Source organism: Archocentrus centrarchus, chromosome 7 (assembly GCF_007364275.1).
Source record: "Archocentrus centrarchus isolate MPI-CPG fArcCen1 chromosome 7, fArcCen1, whole genome shotgun sequence".
Taxonomy (NCBI): Eukaryota; Metazoa; Chordata; class Actinopteri; order Cichliformes; family Cichlidae; genus Archocentrus; species Archocentrus centrarchus.
In genome coordinates, this window is record NC_044352.1 from 18,434,976 (window position 1) to 18,444,613 (window position 9,638).

Genomic DNA, 9,638 nt, shown 5'->3' on the forward strand with positions numbered 1-9,638 from the left:
CTAAAATGATTTAAAACATTACCGGACAGATTTAAATTCCCTCTTTATAAAAATCACTTGCTGAGCAGTTCTTACCTTTGAAAATAATCTCTCATCTGCCTCTCTAGTCTTCTCTTCTTATATCTTTATCTTTCTGCATCCCCCAGTGTGGCATATTACTGTAATATTTCTCCCTTCTCTCTCAGAAGTACAGCAAAGAGTTCAAAAAGAGCCTGTTGTTCAGTTTGACACAACAGACTCTTTTTGAGCTCTTTGAAAAGTTGATTTGAAATTTCCTGCCAATTCTAAAAGTTACTGTGTTTTAATCTCCTCTTCTGTCCAGCTAGGTAGTTGGTGAAATGAGATGAAATCGACTTTATTTACATCTGCATCATAAATGCATCACAGGGATGAGAAGAAAAATGGACGTTGAAGGTCTAAGTGTCCATGGGATCTCATTATTTTTGTATTACTGAGTAAGTATCTCTATACCATCAGCTGGAACCAATGCTGCAGCACATGAAATAAATGTGCTCATTTGACAATAATGCATTAACCTGCTTGTCAGATTGTGCTTTATTGGTTATTAACTGAAGGCACTGGAACACCATTATTATCAGATTGAGCCACCACTTTAACCTCTGTTTACAGCTGTCGACCATATAAATAACTTATATATATATATAAATATATATATATATATATATAAATATATATATATATATATTATATATATATATATATATATATATATCTCTCTACTCTCTCTCTCTCTCTCTTCTCTCTTCCCTTCTCTCTCTTCCCTCTCCCTCTCTCTCCCTCTCCCCTCTCTCTCTCTCTCCTCTCATCTCTCTTCTCTCTCTCCTCTTCCCCTGTTGCTTTCCCTTCCCCTCCTTTTTTCTCCTCCTTGTATTTATCGAGCTTCTCATATTCCTTCTTCTTCATGTTACTGTCACTTGTTATTGCTACATCTATCTCTAGAGCCTTCCTCCTCTGCTTGTCAACCAATACTATGTCCACTTGGTTAGCCATCACCCTTTTGTCCATCTGTATCTGGAAGTCCAACAGGCTCTTAGCTCGTTCATTCTCAATCACCCTTGGGAGCATATCCCATTTTGACCTTGAGACTTTCAAGCCATACCTGGCACAGATGTTCCTGTATACTATGCCAGCCACTTGGTTAAGGCATCCAATGTATGTCCTGCCTGTTAGCATCTTACACCCTGTTGTTATTTGCTGGGTTGTCTCAGGGGCATCTCTGCACAGCCTGCACCTGGGGTCTCAGCTGGTGTGGTAGACCCCAGCCTCTACCGATCTTGTGCTTAAGCTTGTTCCTGTGCTGCCCAGATTAGTGTCTCTGCCCCATCTTTCAACCCAGCTTTGTCCAGCCATTGGTAGGATTTTTTGATATCAGCCACTTCTTCTATCTGCCAGTGGTACATGCCGTGCAAAGGCCTGTCCTACATGATGTTCCATGGTGTCTGTTCTTGCTCCTCCTTCTCGGGTTAACTGCTGCCTGAGCTATTCACTAAGCACATGATCATTTGTTGGCATCTTCCTGATGTATTCATGGATCTTTGTTGTTTCATCTAGGATAGTGGTTCTGACACTCACTAGTCCTCGGCCTCCTTCCTTCCGCTCAGAGTACAGTCTCGGTGCTGGATCTTGATGTCAATGGCTTCTATTTCCTCCTTTGTTCAGCTTATTATCCCAGAAGTGTATCCGATGACCGGCAGGGCATTACAATTGAGGACCACCTCAGTGTGGGTGGAGTTGATATAGCAACGCAAGTAGAAGTCTTGTGACGCAATTTGTATGCGAATCAAAGTGTCTTAGCTTTTGTCTACACTGCTGTGTTCTGCAATGGTACCTGTGAGCAGCAATTAGCTCGGAGACCTCATGATAAATTTTCACATTTCTCTCTCATCTCCCACCAAGCACAGAAATGTCTGCACCACATCATTCAACCACGGTGTTGGTTTGTGTGCCTCCAGTTTCTTGCTGTCAGGTTTTAAAAATGGCACAGTTCATTCTGGGGAAGGAGTCGCTCTCATGACTCCACTAGTGATGACAGTCCCTGGCCAGTCAGTGGCATGTTGTTCTTCGACGTCACATTTTGGTGAAATGTGGAACCCCGGCTGAGTGGGCTGAGTGGGTACTAAAAGAGTACCCACCTGGTACCTGGTACTAGGTACTAATGGAAGTGCCTACAAGCCTAATGGAAATGTGGCATTATAGCTTTCCTCAGTGTCTGCAATTTTACTTCGGTAGTGCAATCCCCTCTCTTTGTTACCATACAATTACACTTCTCTGGTCTGAATGATATTCCAATTTCATTGCTGTTGATACTAGTGGTGTGAATCAGTGAATCAATGAATCAATGTCTCATTCACTCCTGTCATACAGCTTGATGTCATCCATGTAGAGGAAGTGACTGATGTTTTCTCCATTCTGTTGCTGGGGGGAGAGGTTCACATATTGTTCCCCTGCCACTGAGAGTACACCCTGGATGGTTCAGTCGAGAACATCTGATTTATTCTCCTGGCTTCTGTGGCTTTGGTATACCTCTTCAAGCGGTTAGCCAAGGCCGTGAGTCTTTGCTTGGCAGTTTCTAAGGCCTCGGGTATGGACAGCTTGTTGTATTTCTTAGGCACCCCTTTCTTCATAATGCCTTTCTACAGCTCTGATAGCTGGGTAATGTTCCTTCGTGCTGTCTTGATCGTAGCCTCTAGTCTTCTTTTGCATGGAGGGTACTGCTTCTTGAGATAGCTGGATTAGTCAATCCTTGTATTCTATTACTAGTTTCCAATGAAAGAAATCCTGCTACAACCATGCTCATGTTCATGTAGTCCACTCTCACAGATCAATTTGAAAAGTTGCCGTTTTCATTCAAGAACATAGAAAGTAGCTTTACAGTTTGCCTGTTTTTTGTTTGTTTGTTTGTTTTTTATTGCCTCCGCACCAGTAAGAGAGTGAATTCTCATAAGCACTTGGTGCTGCTTGTTGACAACCTTCTGAAAGCTGGCCAATAAGAAGAAAGTGCTTTTAGAGAGGTCAGCCTTAAAAAGCCTGGACGTAATATTGCCTGTTTAAGCCTGAGTGGATGAATAACTTGCAGCATAAGATTTATAATGATAATTTTTAAATTGTGAATTATGCAAAGTTACTCTGGTGAGGTCTCAGGAATGAACTGGAAACAAACATTATACGTACTCTTTACTGTCACTGAAAAAGTCTGTTGCATTTTCACTGTAGTAATGTTGGCTGCGGGACCTAATACTTATGAATAAAACAAAGGAGCTCTTAACAAAAACAACAAAGAGCTTATAAACATCAGTTGTGACAACTTTTACCGTTTTTGTGGAGCACAGTGGTGCTTGTGTAAGTGCAGTTAGATCTTAGGGAAATAGGGCACATTCATATTGAGTTTCATTGGTGTTGGGGTTCAAACAGTGAGCAATTGACCAAGAAAAAAATTCTTCTGAATTCTACAAAGGTATTTTCTTATTGCAGAAGACAGAGACATTACCTCTCTGCCACCTGCCACCTTTCTCTGGCTGCTCATGTACCACCCAACAGTCACAATCATCAATCAAGGTCCCTCAGATCCAGCAGTCTCTGATGTCCTCTGGGTCCGAGCCATTCTCAAGTATGTTCCCCCAATCCAATCCCCACTTATAATAGGCACTGACCTGCAATGCAGACTTTAATTGTTTATTCTACCAGAATGACCACTGTAACCCACCGAAACCCCAACAGTCTGCTTACAGACCACGTAACAATAAACAAAAAACCAGCAAAACAGCAAAAAAAAAAAAAAAATGTTATTTTAAAAGAATCACAAAGAAAAAAAATATTACAGTTTCAATTGTACCAAAGAGTAAAACAACTAAATGTAAAGTTTTAAACATTTGGTCACTCCCTTCTAAGGCCCTGTTAGTATGTGATTTAATAATTGATCATAATATTGATTCACTTTGCCTCACAGAAACCTGGTCGCAGCAGGATGAACACATTAGTTTAAATGAATCACCACCCTCAAGTCATACCAACTGTCTAAATCCTCAAAGCACAGGCTGAGGAGGAGGGGCTGCAATCCTTCACTCTAGCTTAGCAATAAACCAAAGACCTAGACAGAGTTTTAATTCATTTGAAATCCTTACTCGTAGCCTTGCACACCCTAACTGGAAAACATAACGACCAGTTTTATTTGTTGTTGTCTATCATCCATCTGGTCTTGGTCCAGCATTTCTATCTGATTTCTCAGAATTTTTATCTGATTTAGTGCTCAGTTCAGATACAATAATTATAGTGGGTGATTTTAACATTCATGTACAGCAGATGTTGAAAACACCAGTCTCAACAATGCAATTAATTATTAGACTCACTGGCTTTTTCAGAACATAGATGAGACCATTCACCATTTAAATTACACTCTGGATCTTTCCCTGATATGGGGCATAGAATTTGAACAATGTTTTATTTGGCAAGGTAAATTATTTATTGCTTTATTAAATTAAATTAAATTAAATTAAATTAAATTAAATTAAATTAAATTAAATTAAATTAAATTAAATTTTAATTTTAAATTAAATTAAATTAATTAAATTCCACAACTTCCCTTCTTACTATTCTTCACTGATCAAGGAAAACAGGAACAACCCCGGGTTTCTCTTCAGCACTGCAGCCAGGCTGACGAAGAGTCAACTGCTATAGGCCCACACTGCTGCAGGACTTCATGTGATGCACTTAGCACTTCTTCGCCACTCTTTTCTTTATCACTCTTTTCACTCCTTATGTATTTATATACCACTGCAGCATGTCATTACATTTTTGTCTTTTCTCTCCTTTAGTCTGTGTTTTGTTTTATCCCTCTATGCTCTCTTTTCTCTTTCCTTTCACCCCCTAACCAGTCGTTGCACATGGCTGTCCCACCCTGAGTCTGGTCCTGCCAGAGCTTTCTTCCTGTTAAGAGAGGCTTTTCCTTCTCACCATCACAAAGTACTTGCTCAAATCATTTGACTGATGTAGAGTCTTTACCTTACAGTATAAATTGAGGTATATTTATGTTAAAATAATTCCTGTGAGCCCAAAGCTCAGACGTCACACTGCTCTGACTACTAGCTTTGCAATGTTTTTGTTTTTTTTTCTACTTTGGTCAGCTAGTCACAAGTTGCTTTTTATGGTCATCTGCTCCGGGTACAGCACACCCAACCCAAAGCCTGTCAAAATATGACCTTCTTGGAAAATGTATGAACACGCTCTCTCCCAAACAGTCTACTTAGTGTTAGAGGCGGTAAATGCTCTGGAGTTGATTCCAAGTTTTGCATTTGCATTTGGAAGCTCTTTCTGTGAACTTACAGCATGTAGTCAGAGTAGAGCTTGATACAAGCAAACCAGGCCATCCTAGGGCTGCAAATATAAACATATTACAGGGATAGCAGAAACAGAAACAAATAAACAACTGACATATTCTGAGAAAAAAAAAAAGAAGAATGCACTTGTGAGCTTGCAAAAAATTTGGGACAGTGTAAAATGTAAACTAAAAACAGAATGCAATAATTTGTAAATCCATTTTTTTTTCACAATAAACCACAGGAAACAACACATTTTTCAAACTGAAATATTTTACTGTTTCATGAAAACAATCACTCATTTTGAATTTGATGGCAGCAACATGTCTCAAAAAATTAGGATGGTTGGGGGGCAAATGGCTGGAAAAGTAATCAGTACTAAAAGAAACAGCTGGAAGAACATTTTTCAGCTAATTAGGTAAATTGCCAATAATCAATAATATAATTGAGTAAAGCGGAAAAATGGATGGATGGATGATGTGAGCATCTTACACAAATTTTCTCAGAAGTAAAGATGGGCAGAGGTTCACCAATCCACAAAAAACTGTCCACAAATTGTGGAACAGTTTCAGAATAATGTTCATCAACATAAAACTGCAAAAACTTTGAATATTTCATCATCTACAGTTCACAATATCATCAAACCAATACAAGAATCTGGAGAGATCTCAAAATCTGAAAATTTGATACCTGTAATCTTTGGCCCCTCAGGTGGCACTGCATTAAAACAGGCTTGATTTGAACAGGCTCAGGAAGACTTCCAGAAATCATCATCTGTGAACACAGTTCACCTTGCCATCCACAAATGCAGAATAAGGCTCTATCATGCAACGAAGAGGCCATATGTGAACATGATTCAGGAACATTGCTGTCTGGGTCAAAGCTCATTAAAAATGGACTGAGGAAAAGTGGAAAATTGTTCAGTAGTTAGAAGAATCCAAATTTGAAATTCTTTTTGGAAAACATGGACACCGTGACTAAAAAGGAGAGGGACCATCTAGTTTGTTATCTGTGCTCAGTTCAAAGGCCTGTATCTTTGATGGTACGGAGGTGCATTAGCATTTATGGAACTGGCAGCTTGCACATCTGGAGAGACACCATCAATGCTGGAAGGTATATACAGGTTTTAGAGCAACATGTGTTCCCGTCCAAGATGATGCCAAACTGCACACTGCATCTATTACAGCATGGCTTCATAGTACAGGAGTAGATGGAGCTGAACTGGCTGCAGACCTTTCACCAATTAAAAACATTTGGTGCTTCATGAAGTGAAAAATGTGACAAAAAGACCCACGACTGTTATAGGCAGCTAGAATCCTATTAGACAGGAATGGGACAACATTCCTGTCCCAAAAGTCCAGCAGCTGGTCTCCTCAGTTCCCAGATGTTTACAGACTGTAAGAAGAAGAATGTAAGAAGAAGGAATGTTACACAGTGGTAAATATGGCCCTGTCCAACTTTTCTGAGACATGTTGCAGCCAACAAATTCAAAATGATTTCTTTCTTTCTTTCTTTCTTCTTCTTTCTTTTTCTTTCTTCTTTCTTTCTTTCTTCTTTCTTTCTTTTCTTTCTTTCTTTCTTTCTTTCTTTCTTTCTTTCTTTCTTTTCTTTCTTTCTTTCTTTCTTTCTTTCTTTCTTTCTTTCTTTCAATTTTCTACGCTGTACTGTGGATAAAATATGGATTTGTTAAATTAAATTATGATTTACATTTTACACAGTGTCCCAACATTTTTGGAGCTGGGGTTGTAGAAAGGTCAGGACAGCCATAAGAAAACCTCTATTTAGAGCAACCAGCCAAGTTCAGAACACTCTCCAGGAGGCTTCATGTTTATAAGACTTCACAAGATAAAATACAGAGCGTTCAAAAAAAGATAAACAAGACAAAAAAAAAGAAACAGAAAAGCCTTTAGTGTTTATTGATGATGTACAGACCAAGCTGGAAAAAGGCTGAAGTGAGGATTCAGCATAATCCAGTGAAGCTGAGTGGATGAAACTTCATGGTGAAGATGGACAAAAGCATGCAAAGTAGTCCAGGAGCTTTTAAAGGTCAGTAGTTGGAATAGTTTGAGTGAGTTACCTGTTCTCAACATAATCAAGCTGCATTTAACTAGCTGAAGACAAAACAAAAGGCTAGAATCCAAGAAAACAACAGCTAAGAAGAAATGAGCTGAAAAAAATGCACTGTACCTGGTGTTGACATCATCATCACAAAAGACTGCAAAGGATTATTTTTAAATATTAAAAGGAAGCATTTAAGTTATCAGTATAATAATTTTTCCAATTATACTTGTGACCCTGAAAATGGGAGATTGTATAAAATGGCTATGGGTTTTCTTTATTTAAGTATAAAAACAAAAAATGGTCAGTGTCCAAAATATATAAACCAAATTATTCTGACTTGTGATTAACTTTAAATGTGCTCTATATATATATATATATATATATCTCTATATCTATATATCTCTATATACCTATCTATCTATATTATATTATCTCTCTCTCTCTCTATCTCTCTCTCTCTCTCTCTCTCTCTCTCTCTCTCTTTCTCTCTCTCTCTCCTATCTCTCTCTCTCTCTCTCTCTCTCTCTCTCTCTCTATCTCTCTCTCTCTCTCTCTCTCTCTCTCTCGCTCTCTCTCTCTCTCTCTCTCTCTCTCTCTTCTCATCTCTCCTCTCTCTCGCTCTCCCCCCCTGCTCCCTGCCTTTCCTTTTGTCTATAATTCAGGAGTGAATACAGACACTAAAAATTGATTAACAAATTTATATAAAAGTATTTAGAGCTGGACTGTGTGATGACAACGGAAATAAATGCTTATTCACACCATTGCCGCTGGCAAAGACATGCTGGTCCACTTGTCAAGGATATACTGCTTGAGAGAGGAGTTACAAGGAGCCCACACCAAGGTCTGTGTGTGTGTGTGTGTGTGTGTGTGTGTGTGTGTGTGTGTGTGTGTGTGTGTGTGGTGTGTGTGTGGTGTGTGTGGTGTGTGTGTTGTTTGTTTGTTTGTTTTGTTCCATAATGACTTCTTGCCTCTGTCGGGTTGAGGCTTGCTTTGAAAAAGTACTGGTACCACTACTAATGTACACGCCACACACACACACACACACACACACACACACACACACACACACACACACACACACACACACACATATCCTGAGCCCTTTTCATCCATCTGTAAAATACAATAGTAGAACGCTGCAGAATAGAAATATTGAAATAGCCTGATGGGTGGCCCAGTTCTCCATTGTGCATTTATATTGCAACTGTCTTTGTATTAAGCTACATTTTCACTGAATAAAAAAAAAAAACAAGTTAGATACAAATAACCAATTCATTCCACAGTGAATTATTAAGAAACTTGGTGCAGACATTCTTATGGGCTATCATAAGTCAAAATAAAATGAACTTTAGTCATTAGTCATCCAGTGCCATTGTCTGGTAAAAAAAGAAAAAAGAAAAGTCTAGGATTAAATACAGCAACATTTTTGTTTGTCTTATCAGTTTTGAAAATGCTAACATGCTAAACAATGATAAATATAATAAACATTATATATGTTTGACACTGAGTATTTTTTCACGTTAACAGCAGCCTTTGTTTGAAGCACTTTTGTAACTTTACAACCCATAGAGCATATTACACAGCCTTACAGAGCACTGTTGTCTCTTAAGGCCAGATTTACTAAGAAAGTTGATATAAGACCCCCCCCCCCCCCCCCCCCCCCCCTCCCAAAAAAAAAAAAAATGCACCAATGGAGGCAGACAGTTCTGCAAGTCATCTACTAACAATTTGCTAATCTATGAGCATGTATGGAACCAGTTCATTCTACCAAGGGTAGCCCAAATTAGCGTATTGAAAAGAAGTAGTTCTGATGAAGGAGAGAGTAATCTATTAACCAAAATAACACAGTTCAGGTGGAGGTTTTATGCATGTTTCATCCAGAAACAGCACCAGAATTCCGATCCGTGGAGCAGCTGAAGAAGAATCCATATGTTCTGACAGAAGGGTGAATTCTTCCATTAGATATTGATGGCGATGTATTGGCGTCTTGAGAGGGTTACTGTAGTCATCCTCCAGAATAAATCTGGACCAAATGAGATGGAGTGCATGAGGTTATTCAGAGAAATGACCGCTTTGTTACAATCCACTATATAAACCTGAATTTACCATAATGGTCCATAAATACTCTGAGCAAAGCATAAAAAAAATGCTATTTGATCTTTGTTTTATAATCGTAAGACCTGGGAAAACCGCCAAAACAAAATGGCTTGAGTTGTTTCTCAAGCATAATGACCATGTCATTCC